The following is a 22,695-nucleotide window of genomic DNA, read 5'->3' as shown; positions in this document are numbered from 1 at the left end:
AAAGGATAGAAAAAAACATTGTTTTGTTTTTTATCATTTTTGGCACATGAAATAATCACTGATGAAACACTATTGGTAAAATCTATCCCACCTGTTTTCTTGTTTTACAGATATGATTAACAAATGGGATTAATAACATTCTTTTCCAGGATGGGTTATTATGGAGGTCACAAGTTGGAAAATTGGTCAGGAAAGGACGACTGTGTGCATGGCTCAATCTACACTTGATTTCACAAATGTTAATGAAGTTATGGAAAAATGCAAACAAGTGGGGGTAGTAGTCCCATCGGACAACACGTTTTGGCGTGTATCCACACCATCCTCATGGTTCGACATAGGCGTAGATACACGCCGAAATGCATAGTCCGGTGGGACTACTACCCCCACTTGTTTAATTTTTGCCCTAACCTGTAGATTTATGAACTTTTAATGGAACATTTAATAAAGAAAGAAATTTTTTATACGTGAAGAAAGAAATTTGTCCTGTTTTTTATCCGCTGAAGTTTGCATTTTTCTATATTTCTGGATTGTGTGTCCGGCTTCTGCCCTGTTTCCTTGCGGATTGCTATCCTGGATTGAATAGAATCCTACAGGCATCAGAGTATACTGGTAAGCTGGCAAAAAAGATTTTTTTTTTGTATTTAGTGAAATTATATTTCCCTTTGCTGCATCATCTTTTCTGCAAGTACTGGTGCAAACTCATTGCCATCCTGCTATTGCATCTAGGGGGCACCATGTGGCTTCCAGAGGGAGTATTGAGAGATCAATTTCATGGGTTAATGTTCCATTGTCAATGAGGAAACCTGTCATATCAAAAAACACTATTGACCTAAAGATACAGGGTTATTCTACAGTTAATATCATTCTGAACCCATAGAGCCACCTCACTGAAAGACCAGCTACTGGGAGGAATTAACTTTATTCCTCCCAGCAGCCTCTGACTTTCAGTCATAGAGCCAACGTGGCTGCAATCACTGCTCAGTACATAGTGAACAGCAGTAACTATGCCCCCCATTGTATCAGTGTACAGCTAGCTGTCCATACCAGGAGGTGGCTCACTGTATACTGAATGATGAATAAAGACACACCTCTAGGGCTGAAAGCTAGAGGCTGCTGGGATGAATAAAGTTAATTTCCTTCCAGTAGCTGGACTTTCACTGCGGCATCCTCAGAATGCTCTTAACCTGCAGATTACCCCGTTAACTAAAGGTTAATAGCATTTTTGTACATGACAGGTTCCCTTTAACTACATCACAGCTTATACCTGCTGCAACTAGAGTGGACACAGTTCCTTATCCTGTGTTACCTCCGAAACTAAGGGCTCATGCAGGCATCAGTGATTTTGTAGCGCCCCTGGAGCCATCAGGGAGCTACAAGGTACTGCATCCCCACCAGGATGCAGGGCCTACCCCCTAGGGACCCAGAAGACTAGTGCTGGTAACAACCAAACACTCCAGTTAGTCCCTGTTTCTCCCCAAATTCCCCCATAGACTGGTACCAGGCTAGGGTTTGACCAATGGATGGCCACCTAAAGGTAGATCCAATCCAATCCACTAGACGACCAGGTGGGAGGGGCAGACAGTGGACAGACAGTAAGTGAGTCGGTGACAAAGAGAGAGGAAGGACTGTCAAGAGTGTAACAGTGACCTGAGGGCCCAGGCGGTTGGTTGCTGGTGGAGTACGGTGGAGTTCTCTCGGAACGACAGCACCGACGGGGTACAGAATCCTAGGTCAGGCAAATGCTCCAGGCAGACCTGATAAAATCTACACAGTGAGGGGACCATCAAAGACCTCAGTGACCTTGAAGTTCGGGACACAGTAGCAATGGGAGAACTGGGAACAGGAAAGGGACTCCAACCCCACAGGGTTCATGCTACCGTCATATGGACTGTTGCAAGAGACTACCAGGAGGGGACCCCCAGCTGCTCCAAGCCATGGGAACACACCAAACAAAGCCAGGTGCAGGGGAAAGAAGCCACCAGGTCACTAAACCGGCACTGGGATGTAGGGTACCTGCGGTTGAGACCAGCCAGCCTCGGGTGACCAGTTTCCAGCTTACTGTGAGTAAAGGAAGCAATTTCACTGCAACACCTTGTGTGGCCTACCTTCTTTCAACATCCATTTACATCACCTATCCTCTGAGGCCTGGCCCTTCTTGCAGAGGGCCTAACATCCAGGCTGCCATTAACACCAGCCCCAGTAGCAAGAACTGTGCTGCAGTGGCTCCATCCTCATAGCCGCAAAACCGCAAGTGGCATCACGTGTGAACTTTATTCAAAATCCCCTTTAAATATTCCCCTTTTAAAAAGCTCCCAGGGCACGGGACTGGTCAACAACCACCAAAGTGACATTCCCCAGTTATACACCACCCGGGACCGAGTACCCCATAACCCTGGGCGACATAATTTTCTCATACAAGAAAATTGGTCCGCGTTTCATCGGTGCTTTTAATCAGAGCTTCATCAGTTTCATTAAAGTTGGGTCTGCATTTTATCAGTTTTTCGCCGAGAAAAATAAATATTTCCCCACCTTCTACTATCTATCAGTCCATGAAAGAAGAGCAACACAGATGGCGGTGTCTGAATTTTTCATGGACACATGGATCAAACTCACCAATGATATTCTAACAATTGGGCATGTCTCAATTTTGATTTGACCACTTGGTCTGCAAGACATCACAGATGTTTGAACATCCCCATAGTCTGCCATATAAACAAGTGGTATCCATTAAAAACACGAATATCACTCATACATGAAGAACTGACCTGTGAATGATATCTTACTTTTACCAGAATCTGTAGAAAGTACATCCTGCTAACTTGGTAAATGTACAAACCTATATTGATAGGGCTTACTACATAAATGCACAACCTGAAAGATGAGCTCGAGTATGTTTCATCATTCTGAGGCTGGCAGATGAACTTTCTGTGAATTTCAATACATATTTATGAATTTAAAGCTTTGAGCAATTGTGCAGCTTGTTTTATTGAACACAGTAGATAATCTAGAATAGGAAGGTAAAGTATGGTACTTTTTCTTATCTAAGTATATCTGCAATCTAGCCATGGTAGATGTATATATCGCACTTACGTGTACAATATCTTGTCATATGATAACGATATGACAGCGTGCACTTACAGAAAAGGAGAAATAAAGGAAACTTGAGGTGTACATTAGATAAAATGTAACTTGAATAAGGTTTAATTAAAAAATAACTTGCAAAACATTAAAAGATACAATTGAAACCATACACTATTTAAAAAGACACATCTGCATGTTTTTTCTCACTATCTGACATGAAATCAGAATAAACCTTTCCCGTTTTAGGTCAATTAGAAACCAAAATCATTTATATTTGCCAAATGCCAGAATAATGGGAGATATAATGTTTTAAGGCATTTTTATTATTTTCTGCAAAGTCAAAAGATAACATACATTTCATTAGTATTTGGTACCATTGCCCTTCCACAAGGTTCTCACAATAGTTATTAGAAATTTGGACCCATTCCTCCTGACAGAACTGGTGTAACTGAGCCATGTCTGTAGGTTGCCTTGCTTGCACCTGCCTTTTCAGCTTTGCCCATAAATTTCCAATAGGATTGAGATCAGGGCTTTGAGATGGCCACTCCGAAACATTGACTTTGTTATCTTTAAACCACTTTGTAACCAGTTTGTCAGTGTGCTTCAGGTCATTGTCCATTTACAGTACCCATTTCCACCAAAGCTTTAAGTTCCTGGCTGATGTCTTGAGATGTTGCTTCAGTATTGCCACATAATCTTCTTTCCTCATGATGCCATCTATTTTGTGACGTGTACCAGTCCCTCCTGCAACAAAACAACCCCACATCATGATGCTGCCACCCTCACATTTCACAGTTAGGATGGTGCTCTTAAGCTTCAAAGCTTCTCCCTTTTTCCTCCAAATGTAATGATGGTCATTATGGCCAGACAGTTCAATGTTAGTTTTGTCAAACCACAGGACATGTCTCTGACTCGCCCACCCCAGGGCTATGGGACACCCGGTGCCGGGCCGGACTAGTCCGGTGGTAGTCAGTGGTGGCTGGGCCCGGCTCCGTGGCCCTGGTGGGTGTCAGTAAAATATGTGGCTTGCTTGTTAATGGTTGTGTTCGTGACGCCACCTGTGGTATGCGGCTAATAAGCCGCCGCTGCTGTGTAAGGCCTCCGGGGTGATGAAGTGGCAGCAATGGTGGTACTGCTCCCCACAGGTGGAGCGGTGCCCCGGGACACAGTTGGTGCTTGTGGAAGTCTATGGTGTTGTGTGACTAGCACGGTGCAGGGCCGACAAGCAATGGAAGAAACAGGCACAAACAGTAGTCTCTTTACCTTCTCCTCTTTTACTCGGCAGAAGTTTAGTCCAGGGAGACCGTCACAGATGGTAAAGATGGTCCGGCCGGCCTGGAAGTGCCTGGGGTGATCTTTGGCCAGTTGAGTATGAGGCCTACTCCTTAATCTTTCTTTGCTGTTCTAGGACACTGCACTTTGGGTTAGCAATTGCCCTCCTGCTGCTGGGACTGGTGGTTCGTCCCTTTTTCTGTGGGGTAGACTGCGGAGGCCCTCTCTGGTGCCTCTCTGCTGGAGTCCACACCAGGTCCTTGGGATGCAGCTGTACCTTCAGATTGCTTCTGGGCCAGGGGGCTTGCAGCTCTCCTGCCCTCCGGATTCAGCTACCAGGGATGGATTTTATGCCCTGGCAACTACAGACTCCGATGTCCGAGTCTCTGCTGTGCCTCACTGCTCCCCTTGCTTCACTGGGCCAAGCTATCCCAGCTCTAGGCCCCAATTCCACAAGGCAGCACTACTCTGCATCTGCACTCTTTCACTGCTGTCTCCAGACTAACTACTACTTCCTCCCTTCAGCCAGACTTAAGGAATGCTCCCTGAAGTTCCAGGTTCAGAGCTCCCTCTGCTGGCCGGAGGGAGAACTGTGTTGGGTGTTAACTTACTGGCCAATAGATCTCCCAATTACCTCCAGGCTCAGCATTAACCCTTTGGGAGGGCAATGCTGTTGTGGCGACCAGGTCCTGGGGCGCCACACTCCCCCTTAGTTAAATTCAGTACTCCCGGACTGTAGAAACAAACATGACATGTTAGAACATTTCATCCCATTATGGGAGGCGCAAATACTTTAACGTTACAAACTTAAACATTACTATAAGAGTCCAGTGTGGCTCCCTGCCGGGTGTCCATTACACTGCTCCATGGGGGACCCGCCGCGATCAAACCCCCAACGTAGGCTCTGGGCGTGCGTCAGAGCATTGATGACCCCACTCTATGCACGCCGGACGGGTTTTTCTTCAGGGGTGTTGAGCACACTGGTGCTAACTATGAACAATTTAGGTGTTGGCCACCCATAGTCCAGTGGCCCAATTGTCCATTTTCGCAATCAAAGAAAAAGAAAAACATTTTGTACACAACCTTACAGACATTTTGCATAACTATGTACATTCTAATAAATACTCCTTCTTTTTCCCTTATACAGTTGACTCTCTATACCTTGGAGGGGGTTGTCCCCGAGTGCTGCGTTGGGACCTGCGTAGCTCTGGTGTTTGCCCCTGACTACATGGTGTGTCTTCTACCTCAGCACTACAGGTGGGCCTAACCCCGATAGGTAAGCGTGATGGTTGCCTATGTGGTCTAAGAGTCGCCAAGGGTATGACAGGTTCACCACTGACAGGGGGTTGATCCTCCTGTTCCACTGCTGGCGTGTCATCTCGTGTTGGAGCGGACGGTTCTTTAGGTGGATCCGGAACCTTTTCTGTTTCTGGCTCGACCAACTGCGGAAACGTCAAAACTGGTACCACTATGGCATTGTTTATTCGGGTCCAAGTTTTGGGGAATTTTCCAAGGATGGTTTGAATCATCTCCCCTTCTTTCTCTTGACTTTGGGGACTTCCTTGTACTTCTTCCATTTCTCTTTGGATTCTGCACCGTTCAGGGCACGCTTTCAGGCGGTCTCGAGAAATTGCTTGATAGGTCTTGCCTTCATCCTTGCTTATGAGGCATACCTTACTATTGTCAAAGTTGGAGGGGATAATGGTGTAGGGCTCGTTTTCCCACTGATCATCCAATTTATGCGTCCTCCGCTTCTTCTTGAGGACTTGTTCTCCAGGTGCTAAGGGAGTTGCTGGGGCTGTTTGATTGTAATGCTGCTCTTGTCTCATTCTTGCTTGAGACAGGCTCCTCTCTACACACTCCTGGACCTTACGGTACCGCTGCTGCCGTTCTGTATCCCAATCCTCTATTTCTTGAACCGCCTCAGGCGACACAGTCCCCATCTCAAAGTCTACAGGCAACTTGCCAGGTCTGGCTCGCATCAGGTAAGCGGGGCTACAGTTGGTCGAATTTACTGGGATATGGTTGTACAGGTCTACCAGATCTGGCAACTTCTCTGGCCATTGGTTCCTTTCTTCCAGCGGTAGGGTCTTCAGCATATCAATAACCACATGGTTCATTTTCTCGCACAGTCCATTGGTTTGGGGGTGGTACGGTGTGGTTCGGATTTTCTTACAGCCGTACATGTTACAGAACTCTTGGAACACTTCGGCCTCGAATGCAGGACCTTGATCAGTCAGTACCCTTTCCGGATAACCGTGAGGTCGACAAAAGAATGCCTGGAACGCTCTAGCTGCTGTTCTGGCTGTCTGGTCCTTCACAGGCACTACTACCAGGAAACGAGAGTAATGGTCCACAATGGTGAGGGCGTACACATAGCCTGACCGGCTTGGTGTTAACTTCACGTGGTCCAGGGCCACCAACTCCAGGGGCTGCTTCGTGACAATTGGCTGTAGGGGAGACCTTTGGCTGGCATCATCCTTCCGCCTCAGGTTACACGGGCCACAGTCTCGGCACCACTTCTCGATCATCTTTCTCATGTGCACCCAATAGAACCGATCACGGAGTAGGGCCTCCAACTTCTTCCACCCGAAGTGTCCTGCGTTATCATGATACGCTGCTAGGACCATTGGAGCATCCCTCTGCGGAACCACTATCTGCCAGACAAGTTCATTTGTTCGCCAGTTGACATATCTCTTGCAGAGCTTGCCTTGGTAGGTGAACAGTCGTCCCCTCTCTTTCCACAACTGCTGGGCTTCTTCTGGAGCATCTGGGCCAAGATGAGTCTCAGCTTGTGCTAGCTTTTCTTTGACCAATCGCACAGCCGGGTCACCGTTCTGTGTCTCTTCCCAATTATGGTGGAGTAATGGGTTAACCGAGACCTCGTGTTGGCTCGAGCGCTTCACTCCCACAGCATGCTCACACTGGGAAACACCCTGATGATGGAAAGCCGGTAACTCTATCTCTTCGAGTTCATCCAGGTCTTCTCCAGATTCGGGTAAGTGAGGCATTCTGGACAGCGCATCAGCATTGTTATTCTTCTTGCCAGCCCGATACTTGATGGTAAAGTCAAAGTTAGACAGCCGGGCCATCCATCTCTGTTCCAACGCACCTAACTTGGCTGTTGCCAGGTGTGTCAACGGATTGTTGTCCGTGAAGATGGTGAACTTGGCCGACGCCAGATAGTGCTTGAAGCGTTCAGTCACTGCCCAAACAATAGCGAGGAACTCCAGCTTGAAGGAACTGTAGTTTTCTGGATTCCTTTCTGTGGGCCGAAGCTTCCTACTGGCATAAGCTATCACCTTCTCCCGGCCTCCCTGCACCTGGGACAGAACTGCTCCCAGTCCCACGTTGCTGGCATCTGTGTACAGTACAAACGGCTGGCTGTAGTCAGGGTAGGTCAGAATCTCTTCTCCCGTGAGAGCCCCTTTCAGCCGGACAAAGGATGTTTCTAGTTGGCTGCTCCATTCAAATGGAGGGCTCTGCTTCTTAGCCTGCTTTGGCTGGCCCACCAGGAGATCTTGAAGGGGCGCTGCTACCTTGGTGAAACCATCAATGAACCTTCGGTAGTAGCCCACCAGTCCAAGGAACTGCCGCACCTCCTTTACCGTGGTGGGTCTGGGCCAGTCCTTGATTACGGTGACTTTCTCCGGATCAGGTGCCACACCTTCTGCGCTGACCACATGACCCAGGTACTGTACCTTTGGCTTCAAGAGGTGACACTTGGACGGCTTTATCTTCAGGCCATATTTCGACAAGGACTCAAACACTTCTGCTAAGTGCCTCAGGTGGTCTTCATAAGTCTTGGAGTAGACTATGACGTCATCCAGGTACAATAGCACAGTTTCAAAGTTGTGGTGGCCCAAGCAGCACTCCATCAACCTTTGGAATGTCCCTGGGGCGTTGCAGAGCCCGAATGGCATACAGTTGAACTCACAGAGGCCCATTGGTGTCGTGAATGCAGTCTTCTCCTTGTCCGCCTCTGCCACGGGAACCTGCCAATACCCACTGGTGAGATCCAAGGTGGAGAAATAGTTAGCTGACTTTAAGGCTGTTAGTGACTCCTCTATTCTGGGCAGTGGATAAGCATCTTTATGTGTAATGCGGTTAATTTGCCTGTAATCTACGCACATTCTCATTGTACCATCTTTTTTCTTTACGAGCACTAGGGGAGCTGCCCAGGGGCTACAACTATCTCTGATAACCCCAGCCTACTTCATTTCCCGCAACATTTCTTTGGCACGCTGATACTGTGCTGGGGGCACAGGGCGGTATCTCTCTTTAATGGGATGATGATCACCCGTGGGGATTTGATGTTTAACCCCTTTCACTTGCCCAAAATCTAGGGGGTGTTTGCTGAAGACCCGCTCGTACTCCTGTACCACCCGGTAAACCCCATGCTTTTGGTGTGAGGGGGTGGAGTCGGTGCCCACATGTAATTTTTGGCATCAGTCTTCCAGCTGTCCCTTGGAGCCATTGTCTTCCGCCTGGTCGGACGGGATCAAGGGTTCCACTGCTTTGATGGTATTGTTGCTGACAGTGTACAGTTTTGCTACAGTGGCGTACCGGGGCAATTTGGCCTCCTCCTCCCCACAATTCAGGACACGGACGGGCACTCTCCCCTTGCGGACGTCTGCTACCCCTCTGGCTACCAGGACTCCCGGCCTACTGTCTGAATACACCGGTTCTACCAAGGCATGGTAATCCTGACCCTTGAGGCCTATTGCTGCCTGACACCATATCAACATTTCACTTCTTGGGGGTATTGCAATGGGGAGGGGGTCACTTACCCTCACACTGCCAATTTCTCCTCCGGCCAGCTCTACCTGCTGCCTCCTCATCAGGGCTCTGATCTCCCTCTGTAAGGCACGCTGCTGCCCGGAGCTGGCGGTTTCAGATGCCTGTTGCAACAAAATTATCACTTCGGCAATACAATTTTCTATCACATTTGTACCAATGGTTAGCAGTGGTTCAGATTCTTTGCGATCAATATCTACAATTATCATCCCCTGACATGGCAATTCTACCCGCCCCACTTTAATGGTTACTTCTTTGTACCCAATTTGGGGTAAGGGCTGACCATTACTGGCCACAATTGTTAAATCATCATCTGGGCCATGGTCAATGTCTGAATCAGCCCAATATCTTTTGTACAGTTTGTAGGGGATGGTTGTTACCTGGGACCCCGTATCCAGGAGGGCATTCAAAGGGATCCCATCCAGCACAATAGGAAGGACCGGGCGTCCTCCCACATACTTGCTGCGGCTGGGGGTCGAGCCGGGCTTCCTCACACCTGGGGGTTGGCTCCTGGCCCCAGGCTCGGCCCATTTAAAGGACAGCGTCGTGCAATGTGGCCCGCCTGGCTGCAGCGGCGGCAGATCGGTTGTCCCGTTGAATCATACCGGTCTGTGTCTCTGCCTCGGGTCGGCGGAATCCTCCTCTGTCGCATCCAGGGGACGTCATCTGGGCTGGAGGCCAACTCGAGTCTTGCAGGCGATGGGGTCACTTGTAGAGACTGCACGGTCTTGGCCAGGGCAGCTACAGTCTTGGTCAGCTCCTGGACCTGCTGTCTGAGCTCTGCAGTGGGGTCCTTATCCAGGGACTGCGCCTCAGCCCCTGCAGCGGCTCGTGTTGCAGGCACCACCCCGGGGTACGTGATAGCAAGAGGCCGGAGGGATACTGGGTCATTCGGTGTAGATTCTCTCAGTACCCGGATGGCCTGGTCCTTAAACTTTGCAAAGTCCAGAGCAGGGTTCTGCAGGACCATGATACGCAGCTGGGTCCTGTGGGCATCTGACAGGAGCCCCTCTATGAACTGCTCAGTTAGGAGTTTGTGTTCCTCACGTACACTCTCTGGGTCCACCTGTTTAACTGCTTTCAGGGCCTCCTGCAAGTTTAAGGCATAGTCCCTTATGCTGTCTGTGGCCCGTTGCTTGCACCCAAAGAATCTCATCTTTATCTCTGCTGCGGTGCGGGTGTCAAAAGTACTCTTTAGCTTGGCCAATATCTGGGTTACTGTCCCTTTATCTGTATCAGGCCAGGACTTCACTTCACGCTGGGCTGCGCCGGCTAGCTGTCCCATTAATATGCCCACCTTCTGGCTCTCAGTCAGAGGATACACCCGGAACAAGCTGTGCAGGCTTTCCCTGAAGTCACTCAAGGTATGGGACTCCCCGGAGTACTGCGGTAGCCATTCTGCTCCCGGGATGTACGGCATTGTGATCGGCATTACCGGCGCTACAGCGGGGGCTGGGGCGACGGCGACTGGGATTGCTTCGGCTGGTGCTGCGGCGTCTCGGGCTATGGCAGCCACCTGCTCTCCCTCTGAGTCGGACATCTTCTTCCCCCTTAGTGAACCTTACCAGGCTCCGTTCACTTTTTAAATTTCCTTCTGGGTCGCGCGGGGTTAACAGCGCTCTGCTCTGATGGCGCGCTCCCTTCGCGCTCTTTGTCAGGCACTCCCCCCTTCTTCCTGCGCTCGGCGAGGCTAATGGCGGCGGCAGTTTGCAGACAGTACACAGTCTTTTAAGCACAATTCCTGCAGGCGCACAGTACCCGGTGGGACCGGGCACGAAATCCTGTTCATGACGCCAAAGTTGACTCGCCCACCCCAGGGCTATGGGACACCCGGTGCCGGGCCGGACTAGTCCGGTGGTAGTCAGTGGTGGCTGGGCCCGGCTCCGTGGCCCTGGTGGGTGTCAGTAAAATATGTGGCTTGCTTGTTAATGGTTGTGTTCGTGACGCCACCTGTGGTATGCGGCTAATAAGCCGCCGCTGCTGTGTAAGGCCTCCGGGGTGATGAAGTGGCAGCAATGGTGGTACTGCTCCCCACAGGTGGAGCGGTGCCCCGGGACACAGTTGGTGCTTGTGGAAGTCTATGGTGTTGTGTGACTAGCACGGTGCAGGGCCGACAAGCAATGGAAGAAACAGGCACAAACAGTAGTCTCTTTACCTTCTCCTCTTTTACTCGGCAGAAGTTTAGTCCAGGGAGACCGTCACAGATGGTAAAGATGGTCCGGCCGGCCTGGAAGTGCCTGGGGTGATCTTTGGCCAGTTGAGTATGAGGCCTACTCCTTAATCTTTCTTTGCTGTTCTAGGACACTGCACTTTGGGTTAGCAATTGCCCTCCTGCTGCTGGGACTGGTGGTTCGTCCCTTTTTCTGTGGGGTAGACTGCGGAGGCCCTCTCTGGTGCCTCTCTGCTGGAGTCCACACCAGGTCCTTGGGATGCAGCTGTACCTTCAGATTGCTTCTGGGCCAGGGGGCTTGCAGCTCTCCTGCCCTCCGGATTCAGCTACCAGGGATGGATTTTATGCCCTGGCAACTACAGACTCCGATGTCCGAGTCTCTGCTGTGCCTCACTGCTCCCCTTGCTTCACTGGGCCAAGCTATCCCAGCTCTAGGCCCCAATTCCACAAGGCAGCACTACTCTGCATCTGCACTCTTTCACTGCTGTCTCCAGACTAACTACTACTTCCTCCCTTCAGCCAGACTTAAGGAATGCTCCCTGAAGTTCCAGGTTCAGAGCTCCCTCTGCTGGCCGGAGGGAGAACTGTGTTGGGTGTTAACTTACTGGCCAATAGATCTCCCAATTACCTCCAGGCTCAGCATTAACCCTTTGGGAGGGCAATGCTGTTGTGGCGACCAGGTCCTGGGGCGCCACATCTCCAAAAAATTAAGGTCTTTGTTCCTGTGTTGATTGTAAACCCTTAATCTGGCTTTTTTATGTTTCTTTTAGAGTAATGGCTTCTTCCTGGTATATTGACCTTTCAGCTCATGTTGATACAGTACTTGTTTCACTGTGGAGAATGACACAATCTTACCAGCTTCCTCCAGCATCTTCACAAGTTCTTATGCTTTTGCTCTTGGGTTGATATACACATGTTTGACAAAAGCACGTTCATCTCTGATACACAGAACCCGTCTCCTTCCTGAGCGGAGAGATTGCTGGACATTCCCATCTTGTTTATACTTGTGTATAATTGTTTGTACAGATGAACGAGGCACCTTCAGGTATCTGGAAATTACACCCAAGGATGAACCAGACTTGTGCAAATCCTCAATTCTCTTCCTGAGATCTTAGCTGATTTCCCTTGACTTTCCCATGATGTTACTCAAATTAACAGTATGTTTCAGGGGTGCATGATAATACATCCACAGGTGTGTCTCTAATTAACTCAGATGTTGCCAATAAACCTATCAGAAGATTCCAAAGACATGACATCATCATATGGGCTGTCCCATATTGTTTAAAGGCATAGTTCTCTTAGTGTATGTAAACTTTTGACTTTGCAGAAAGTAACAAAAATGCCTTAAAACATTCTGTCTCTCATTATTCAGAAATTTGACAAATACAAATATTTGTTGTTCCTAATTGACCTAAAACAGGAAAACTTTTTTCTGATTTCATGCCAGATAGTGAGGAAAACCTGCAGATGTGTCATTTTAGATAGTATATGTAAACGTCTGGCTTCAGCTGTATTTAAAAAATATATTACAAACTCTCCAGATATATGTTTAAATCTCACCAACCCTTTCCTCCAATATAAATAGCAAAAGTGATGTAATAACGAAAAAGAACATATTTGGTATGGCTGCTTGTGGAATTAACCCCTTCACAACCGTGGGCAGTAATTTTACATCCTATTTTTACGTGACATAAAGACCAGGGACATTGCTTTACTGCCTAAAATTCATTTGATTACCGTAGCCATAGCAATGGCTTTCAAATGATGCCCACTGCTGTTTCTTACAGCAGGGGACCTTTGCTTGACGCCGGGAAGGGGGGGGCATCGCCACTCAACATCCACAATTGCTGTGATTGGCTGTTCAAATGTGAACCACCAATCACAAAGATCGCACTGATTTTGGCAAAAAAAAACCCACCCCAAACAGTGTGATCTGGTGAGATCCAGCTATGATTTGCTGCAGAAGCAGCAGATCATAGGCTGGAGACTAGCAAACATGGTGCCCCTCCCCCCTGCAGCATTGATTTGAGCGATTGTGCTGTGACACGCAATCGCTCCAAACAGCATGAGGGGGAGTGGTCTGACCTGGCAGTGACCGCCCTCCCTAGGCTTGTTTTGGGCCCCCAGCATGTCTGCGCCATACCCCTACTGGTACTTGTAGTAACACGCCACAGCCACTGTCCAATCACCACTCTTGCTACTGCTGTAAGTATTGTGTGCTGTCCCTGTGACGCGCCCACGGGGTCTGGGGGTTGACTCGTCACTGGGCTGGTGTAAGGGGGGTTTGGGATTTCACAGAGGCCTGGCCCGGTTCTGTGATCCCAGCGGTGTCAATAGAGATGGAGAGGCTATTTACAGGAGAGAATAGAGTTTGTCTTTGTGACGCCACCTGTGGTTTGTGGCAAACATAAGAGCCGCCGCTGCGGGAGGTATCCTCTGGGGCAGATGGTAGCACAGCTTGGTTGGTGCAGCTCTCCACAGGCAGGGCTCAGGCCCCAGGGAAGTTAGGAGTAATAGTCTCCTGCTGCCGTGCAGATCCAGAAATAAGCATTTCTGGCCACCTGCACCAAGAGCAGCTGATCAGTTACTATTGCGCTCTCATAAGAAGCAATGCACAAGTGGGACCAAGGCCTAATGATGACACACAGTATCACAAATAAATATTTACATACAGGTACCTTATAGATGACGTTGTCTCTAGTCATTTCTTTCAATTCTTCATCTTGTCCTGATGCAATGATGACTTTTCACATTCACATCTCGTCTCTGTAGATGTCCATGTTCTCCGGTCTTCTGCAGCACATCCCGACACGATGCCCCTAAAAATGGCAGAATGATTATAATACACCTATTTAAAAATATCTGCCCTACACTGTGCCCCAGAATAAATAATGGCCCCTCTTATTGTGTTCTCTGCACAAAATATGACCCCACACTGTCCCTCTTATGGTACATGCCCCACAAACTGCCTCTCTTTCTATACTGAGCCTACTCTTCACACTGTCCTTTACACTGTGTCCCCTTATACTGCCCAGTCTTTATACTGTGCCCTCATCAAACTCCCCCTCCTTGCTATGACCTCACACTGTCCTCCCATTCTGCCCCTTCTCCATACCACCCCCCTCCACTACCCAGTCTCTATTATGTGCCAGCTCACATTCTTCTCATCCCTTACTGTCTCCGCACTACCTCCTGTGTGTCCATATACTTTTCCCCCTCCTTCCCCATCCTGCCCACTTGCTCCTCATACTATGTCACTCTTTATTCTGTGTCCTCAAAATTTATTTCCAGTTTCCTCCACATCCTCTTTCTCCCCATACATCACCCCTCATCCTCTGTCCCCCCACGCATCACCCCTCATCCTCTGTCCCCCCATGCATCACCCCTTATCCTCTGTCCCCCCATGCATCACCCCTTATCCTCTCCCCCCAAGCACCACCCCTCATCCTCTCTCCCCTCATGTACCACCCCTCACCCTCCCTCCCCATGCATGACCCCTTATCCTCTCTCTCCCCATAGTGTGTCCAAAGAAATTTCTCCCTTCCCATCCTCTCTTCTGACCATACTCTGTCCACAGATAGTATGGTGGAGAGGGACCTATTTCCATAGATACCCCCTTCTCACCCCACACTGTTTCTTTTCCGTATCTTCAGCTCCACTGGAGCACTTTTCAGCATCCTCTCCCGCTCCGCGCTGCGGCCCTGACTTCCGGGTCAGCAGTGTGATCAGCTGACCTGGTCACATGACAGCCATCGCTCTGACCCGGAAGTCAGCGCCAGCGTTAATCAATTGTCCTCACGTCTGACTGACAGACACAAGGACAATTGAGCAGTGGGAGCCGCACTCAGAGAATAACCGGCTCCCACTACAGGGCGGCAACCATAGCCCCCGGGGAGACTTTACACTGCCACATTAGACAGCATGACAGCGCACCCTCACAGTTGCGCCCGGGGTAGATGCAGTGCCAGCACCCCCCTCCTAGATACCGGGTATGCAGCGGCATACCCGGTATCTCCAGCACACGTGGCTAATTTGCATGTGATTCAGATTAGCCACGTGTATAGTGGCAAAAGAACACTGCCGGTTCCTCTGCTGCGGCTGTGACTAGGGGGGGCCCGGTGAAGAGCCGGGAGGGCCCGGCTGGCCCGGGGCTTAATAAAGCAAAGTTATTGTCCCTGGCTCAGCTGGGCCCCCTCTCTTCACCGGGCCCCCTACACCAGTCTCACTAGTAATGCCCTGATGGTGACCCTGACCGCCACTGCAGTTTTAATGAGCGTCTGGGGCTGATGGAATCTCCAGCCGGATGGTGTGGCCTCCCAAGAGTGAGGCTGGCCCCAGGGGCTAGGGTGTGTGTGTAGAACAATAGGTTCCAGAATAACTCAGTCACAGTCCAAAGTGTATTTCAACTTGTTTACTCAAGTTCAGGTGTTTTTGTGAGGCAACCCGGGCGATGCTGAGATTAACCAGTTGGAACCAGGTATCCTTCAGGCTGGTATAAGGGTAACCGTTAACCTGCCTTCCTAGCACTTCTTGTTTCGGATAACTCCTGACTTGAAGTACCGTGGGATTCATCCAGGGAAGTCGCTGCTGCCTTTTCTCCCCTTTTTGGTCCGTTTGCTGGCAGCGTGGACCAAGGTGGATAGCTCAGGCTCAATCCTCCTTATGGGCCCCCTCGTTGCTGCTGATGCTCGGACTCTAGTTGGTTGGGGTGGGGCTTGTGGTTCCCCCCCACCGGCAGGTTTAGCAGACCAAATAAATGGATATCTACTCTAGGGACCTGTTCTCCGTGCATGCCTAGCCACCAGAAGTCTCCGTACATGACCAGCTGACTTCCTCAGCGTCTTTCTGTCCAACATCTGGTGACTGTTCTCCCGGCCGACGGCCACTACACGTGCAGGGTCTGACTAGCGTATCCGCCCTCCTGCGTCTCCGCTTCAGACTGGCTACCTCCTGCTCCTTTTCCTGACTGCCACTGCAACCTAGCTCCCAGGCTCTCTACCGCACCCCTTGATTGGATGTGGAGGCACGCCCCCTCCTGGGTCTGCCCAAGGGTCCCCTCAAAGGTGTGTGAGACCTGGTCACTATGTGTCTGTGCATACACACCCTATTCCAGCCTTTAGGATTACCTGTTTGCACTCACCCAGCATGGGTGCATTACTCAGTGGCGCCTGACCAGGTCAGGGGCGCCACACTTGCAGTACCCACCCAGCCTAGGGTTCCGCACCCTGTTCTATGTGCTCGGTCCTGAGGGAGCTATGGCGCACCTCTCTCGACAGCGACTGTCTTCTCCATACGCTCCTTGTTCGCAGCTCCCTGTCACTGACTGTGTGTGTGTGTGTGTGTGTGTGTGTGTGTGTATTTCGCCTTATTCCCCATTGTCTAGCTCCAACCCCCTGAATTGCTGAACTAGTAGACAGGAGGTCCCATAGTTTGTGGTGGCCATCCCAGCACCCTACCCTAGACCAGTCCCAGTGGGAGGGAGAATAACTGTGTTGTGTGGATTGTGGTGTTTACTGGCATTGACCTCCTCTGTACACGGGATGAATACCGCACCTCAGCCGAGATGCAGTACCCTGTGGCGACTGAAGCCTCAGGGGTGCCACACCTGCATGCTCCTGTGCTGTCCCCCTGCTGATCTGCTATCTATCTCCCCCGATTTTTTTATCTGCCCCCACCTGCGTGCCGTGCCCCTGCTGGTACTTATAGTACCACGAGACCACCGCTGTCTGATCACCGCTCCTTCATCCTGCTGCCCCTGCATGATCCCATGCTGCCCTCTGCCGATGTGCAGTCTCTCTATCTGCCCTTCTGATATCTATCTGCCCCCACCTACATGCTGTGATGCTACTGGTACTTGTAGTACGATGCCACCGCCACTGTCCAATCACAGCTCCTGCATCCTGCTGCCCCTGAGATCTATCCTCCCGCCGATCTGCAATCTCTCTATCCCCCGCCCGATCTCTCAATCTTCCCCTGTCTCTCACTCAGCATCTGGTGTCCCCCTCCGATGTCCCCTACCTGCTGCCACCTGGTTGTCTGAGATCTTCATTGGTCCGATCGCATTTGCCTCCATCTCTGGGTCCTTCCTGGGTCCTCGGTGAGCCATCTCCCTTGCTGCCTGCTTCTGCATCCTGTAAGCTGTCCATTTTTCTGCCTGCTTTTCCTCCTGCAATTGCTCGTTAGTGATCTTTCTGCTGCTCCTCTGGTCCTATTAGCATATATTTTTTTGTCGCTCATCCATTGTCCCTTTTTGGACTTTATCAGTCTGTGCATCTTTTGAGCGTTGATCCGTGATGCACATCTTGCATCAGCGTTCATGCTCAATTTTGGGCAGAACTTTTTTATTTTGTCCGTATCCCCCATTGCTTTTTGCACCTCATCCGTGTGCGTCCTACAGGGGCCGATCAGTGATGCACATCACTAATCGGCGTCCGTGCGTTTGAAAAGTCAAATGGTGCTCCTTGCCTTCTCAGCTTTGCTGTGTGCCTAAAATGTTGATTTCCACCACATAGGAGGTATCTGCTTACTCAGGAGAAATTGCACAATAAATTGTATCATGCATTTTTTCTTGATACCCTTGTTAAATAAAGACTACCTGGTTGAAGTAACAATTTTGTGGTAAAAAACTAAATTTTTATTTTCATGACTCAACGTTATCAACTTCTGTGAGGCCCTTAGGGGTTCAAGGTACTCAGCAAACATCTGGACAAATTCCTTGAGGGATCTAGTTACCAAAATTGGGTCATTTGTGGGGGAGCTCCATTGTTCAGGCCCCTCAGGGGGTCTCCCAACGCGACATGGCATCCGCTGATGAGTCCAGCTAATTTTGCTTTCAAAAATTCAAGAGTTATACCCTGTCAAAATGACACTGGTCAAAATTGCAAAAAATGGCCCGGTCTTTAGGGTGTTTTAGTGGCCGAGGGTGAAGGGGTTAATGAACTGATTAAACATAAATATTTACCCACTAAAAAACATCATACTTCTCTCAAAACATATAAAAAAAGGTATCAAAACGTTTTATGTACCCAAAATTCTATCAATAAAGGCTACAGCTCACCAAGCAATGCATCAGAAATGTCCACTTAAAAAAAATGGCAAAGTTCTGACTGTTTTAACCATCAAAATAAAAAAAGCCTTATGTTTGATATTGCCATAAGGCACAAATCCCTAAATTGTGGTTTAATAAAATCGCATCTGGCTTGTGGGCCTGCGATGAACGGATCACCACTAGTCCTCCAGATGGGGACTTTTGTAAGTAGCCCCATATAGAAGAGCATATATGGATGTACATATACTGGCTATGGGGCGGAGAAATAAATTAAGTGCTAAGTTGGACCTAAGATGACGCTGCCAGGTAGAGGAGTCATTGATGCAAGAATACCAAAAAACTCTAAAGTGGTAACCTGTAGATGCAAGTATACTGCCTTTATGTATTTTGTGTAGAAAACCTTTGGCTGTCATTATACCGTTATCGGGGGCTGGATGTCACCACTGTGGGGGAGGCAAGAGCTGGATATCACTATTCTGGGGGCTCTGAAGGTGGCTCACAACCCTTTCTGAAAGGTAAATCTGGTTCTTGAGGTATGAAAAGTTGGAGATCACTGCCATAAGGGCTTGTTAGGAAGAAAGATGAAGAAAAACGGTTGTCATACCGTGCTTATCACCATTCAAGACCGAATAAATTATGCCATGTCTTTATTGCGGTAGCTAAGTACAGGTCAACGCATTTCAGAGGTCGCAGTCCCCTTCCTCAGGATGATATAGCAGTGACAAGGTTTCCTTCATCTTTCTTCCTTTGAATACTTCGGGGCTGCAGCTGTTTCACCTTGATACTACGTGATTTTAAGAGTTATGACTGACACAACCCCTATAGGTGAGTTTTACCTAATTCATAATTTCAGGTTTTAATTTGGTAAGACCCAATTGCGCTACTTGTCCAGAGCTTCTGCATTCCGTAAGGGTTTTTTACACATTGCACTTTTGCTTCTGAAAATACTCATCGTGTTACGCCACCAGCAAAGTACATGAGATTTCTGAAATCGCGTACACATGCTGTTTTTTTTCTTCCAGATTTGAACTTCTAGGCTGAGTGCCCATGATGAGTTTTTAGTGAGTGTTTGATGATGGGTATTTTCACTGCATCAAAAATGCAGCATCTTACAGTTCCAGCAAAGTGGATTTGATTTATCTAATGCAAGTCTATGGGAAAAATCTGAGCGTAAAACTCAGCGTTCCCACAAGAGAAATTTATATTTTGCAGATTTGAAATACGCAGGTCAGTTTATGCCGAGTAAAAATAAGCCCAATGGGCAACAAATTTCAATAAATCACATCAACGTCGCTGGAACTGAAAGATGCTGCATTTTTGAGGTACCAAAAATATGCAGCCACTAAAAACTCTTCGTGGCAACACAGCCTCAAATTGTTTTTATCAAGTCTGCACCATGCATGAAAAAAATGCAAGTAAAACAGATTAAAAATGCATGCACAAATGAGGCAAAAAAAATATGTATTTTCCCAAGGATTTTTCCTGCCAAGATTTAGTAATCTATTTTTTTTTTATTTAAATGAGATACTTTTTACTGAAAAACAAAATTCCTTACATTTTCTATACTCCAAAACAAAACAAACACTAAAAAGGAATAGAGTAATACTCAATACATTATCCTTATGACACAATTTGAAAGTTGCATATTTCTTATGTGTACATGGTGAGTCAAGCCTACTGTGAAACTAGACACCTATATAGCAGTATTTTCTATTTTTAGGCAAAGAAAATGTGTAAATCCACCTCCTCCCTCAATTACTATCCAAAACTATTTGGATAGTGACACAGGTTTTGGTATTTTAGCTGTCTACCAAAGTATATCCAAGATATAGTGATATAATTAATATGGGCTTAACGTGCAGACTCTCAGCTTTACCTTAGGCCTCTGTCACACGTTCGTGACTCTGGTACATGTATGGCCAGTTTTCTCACGTACCGGAGACACGGGCACACGTTGCCATATATTTTCTTATAGTTTCGGGCACACGTAAGTCTTTTTTCCATGGAACGTGTGTCTGTTCCGTAATTATGTGTGCCCGTGTGCTCCATACGCCGACATGTCCGTTTTTCTCTGGCATCACGGGTGTCACACGGAACGCAAACGTGTCACACGTAATACACATGGACCACACAGATGTGTTCCATGTGACATGCACCAGAGAAAAGACATGTCTATTAAAAAAAAAAAAAAAAAAAACATTACTCACCTTCTCCAGCCCTGCAGTCTCTGCCATTGCTGTCGCTTGCTGCCAACCGCCGTTCATTATGCTCATTTAATATTCACTTCACTGCGGCGAGAAGCAGCAGCAGCAGCGGGGAGTCAGCAGGACCAGAGACCGCAGAACAGCACCACGGACAGCGACGCCAGGGACAGGTGAGTAGAAAGTTCCCGTTCTCCGTGTGTTATCACACACGTGTGCCATACACACAGCTCACCGAGGACAATCTGCATCTTTGACACGTCCGCGAAACATGTGCGTGATTTTCACGGGCGTGTGAAAGAGGCCTTAAGGTTATTCATATCCTAATTGTGTGGGTTTAAAAATTACAGATTTTTAATATGTTGTTGCCCCTTTCTCAAGGGACCAAAAGTAGTTGAACAATAATCTCAAAAATTCTTACATGGGCTGATTGGATGCCTACATTTGGGTGAGACCAATCCTTTTCTTCTTATGTACAATTGTATGATGTATTATTGATCCGGATGCAACAAGCAATAGGCAACAATTATACATATATGTTTACTGCCGTAACCATATTCTAATTTAAATCAAGGAAACACCACTGTGATCTTGAATTGATTTTTGCTAGATAACGGTCGGCAATTTTGGAGTTTACATTATGGTCATAAGCCTGTCTCTTGGGGGAATCACTAACCCCATACTGAATATTTCACTGGTGAGTCATTATGGGAGGCTTGGTTCCCACTGGAATATATCCTCCTCTGACCCTAACCTAACTAATAGCCAGGATCACATGTTCGTGCCCTTTTTACCCGGTTCATAGCAGTCATTACTTCACAGTGTCTATGAATTTTGGACACTGATTTGGTGTTGAACCCCCTCGGTACCCATCGGGTGAATACAATATATTACTGACGGCTACCATTGTGGGGCAGTTCTAACACTATCCCTGTTGGTCCTTTTGGACATGAATGATGTTTCATTTGTTTGCACAAAATTTTTTATAAATTGCAGCACTACACAATTTTTTTAACGTTAATTATATTAAAAGTTTTCAGAATTCAGAAAACACAGGGGCTGCGGTATAACTTGTGCTTTACTCACTGATTTGGAATTGCTGCTACCCAGTTTCTGGTGGTCTTTACCAATCCGGTATTCCCTTTGTTCCAGTGCTGCTGTAGTGAACTGGTGAGCTTTACTTCCATGCACCCTGTAGTAGTTGGTGGGTTCCTGTGGCTTGGAGCATCTTGGGGTCCCCTACGGTTTTACAGTCCTGGCCCGTACAGCTGGCAGCTTAAACCTCTCTTGGGTCGGACATCGGTCCCCGTTCCCAGGTTCCCTCTCTGCTGCTGTGCCCTGGACACTAACTTCGGCAAGGTCCTTGATGGTCCCCTCACCGGGCAGATTGTTATCAGTTGAGCCTGAAGGGTCTTCCTGAACTAGGGCTCTGTACCCCGTCGCTGCTCGGTCCAGTGAGTACTTGCTGTGTACTCTCCCTGGCAACTTTTACTCAGTAGTCACTTCACATTTTCCGTCTGTGTATTGACTTCTGACGAAACGTCTTACTTACTTCACGTCTACTGACTTACTAACTGGCAAGATGTCCGTCTCCCAGCCCCTCCTCTTCCCAGGTTTCTAACTAGTGGATTGGATGTGTCCCGACCAATAGGTGGCCATCCATCAGTTCCATCTCTAGCTTGTCACCCAGTCGGAGTAAAAGGGAGTGGATTTGTGTGTCTGTTGTGGTGTTTACCAGCACTGGTCTTCCAGGAATCCGGGGTTAGATGTAGTACCCTGTGACACCTGACACTCAGGGGCGCCACAGCTGCACACTGTCTCCTTTTTGTTACAGTGGCAACGACAAGCTGTCCTTGGTGGGAGATGTATCATCTGTGTCTTCTGTATACCCTAATCCATGCTCCAGTGTTACCCGTGATCTGCTTTGAGTGCCATCCTGCTATTAACACAGATGCTCTACCTCATGCTCATCAACTGTCCCATCTGGACCTCATGCTATTGTTACAGGAACCCACCCTCAAAGCCATGTGGGGACAACTGACCTGATAATGGAGTGAATGGTCCCTGTTCTTCCTCCTGTGCCAACACCTCATTCATCATTACCAGAAACATTTTTTCAAGGAGGC

The sequence above is a fragment of the Anomaloglossus baeobatrachus genome, chromosome 3, assembly GCF_048569485.1.
Source record: "Anomaloglossus baeobatrachus isolate aAnoBae1 chromosome 3, aAnoBae1.hap1, whole genome shotgun sequence".
In the NCBI taxonomy this organism is placed as follows: domain Eukaryota; kingdom Metazoa; phylum Chordata; class Amphibia; order Anura; family Aromobatidae; genus Anomaloglossus; species Anomaloglossus baeobatrachus.
Note: the sequence above shows the minus strand (reverse complement) of the source record.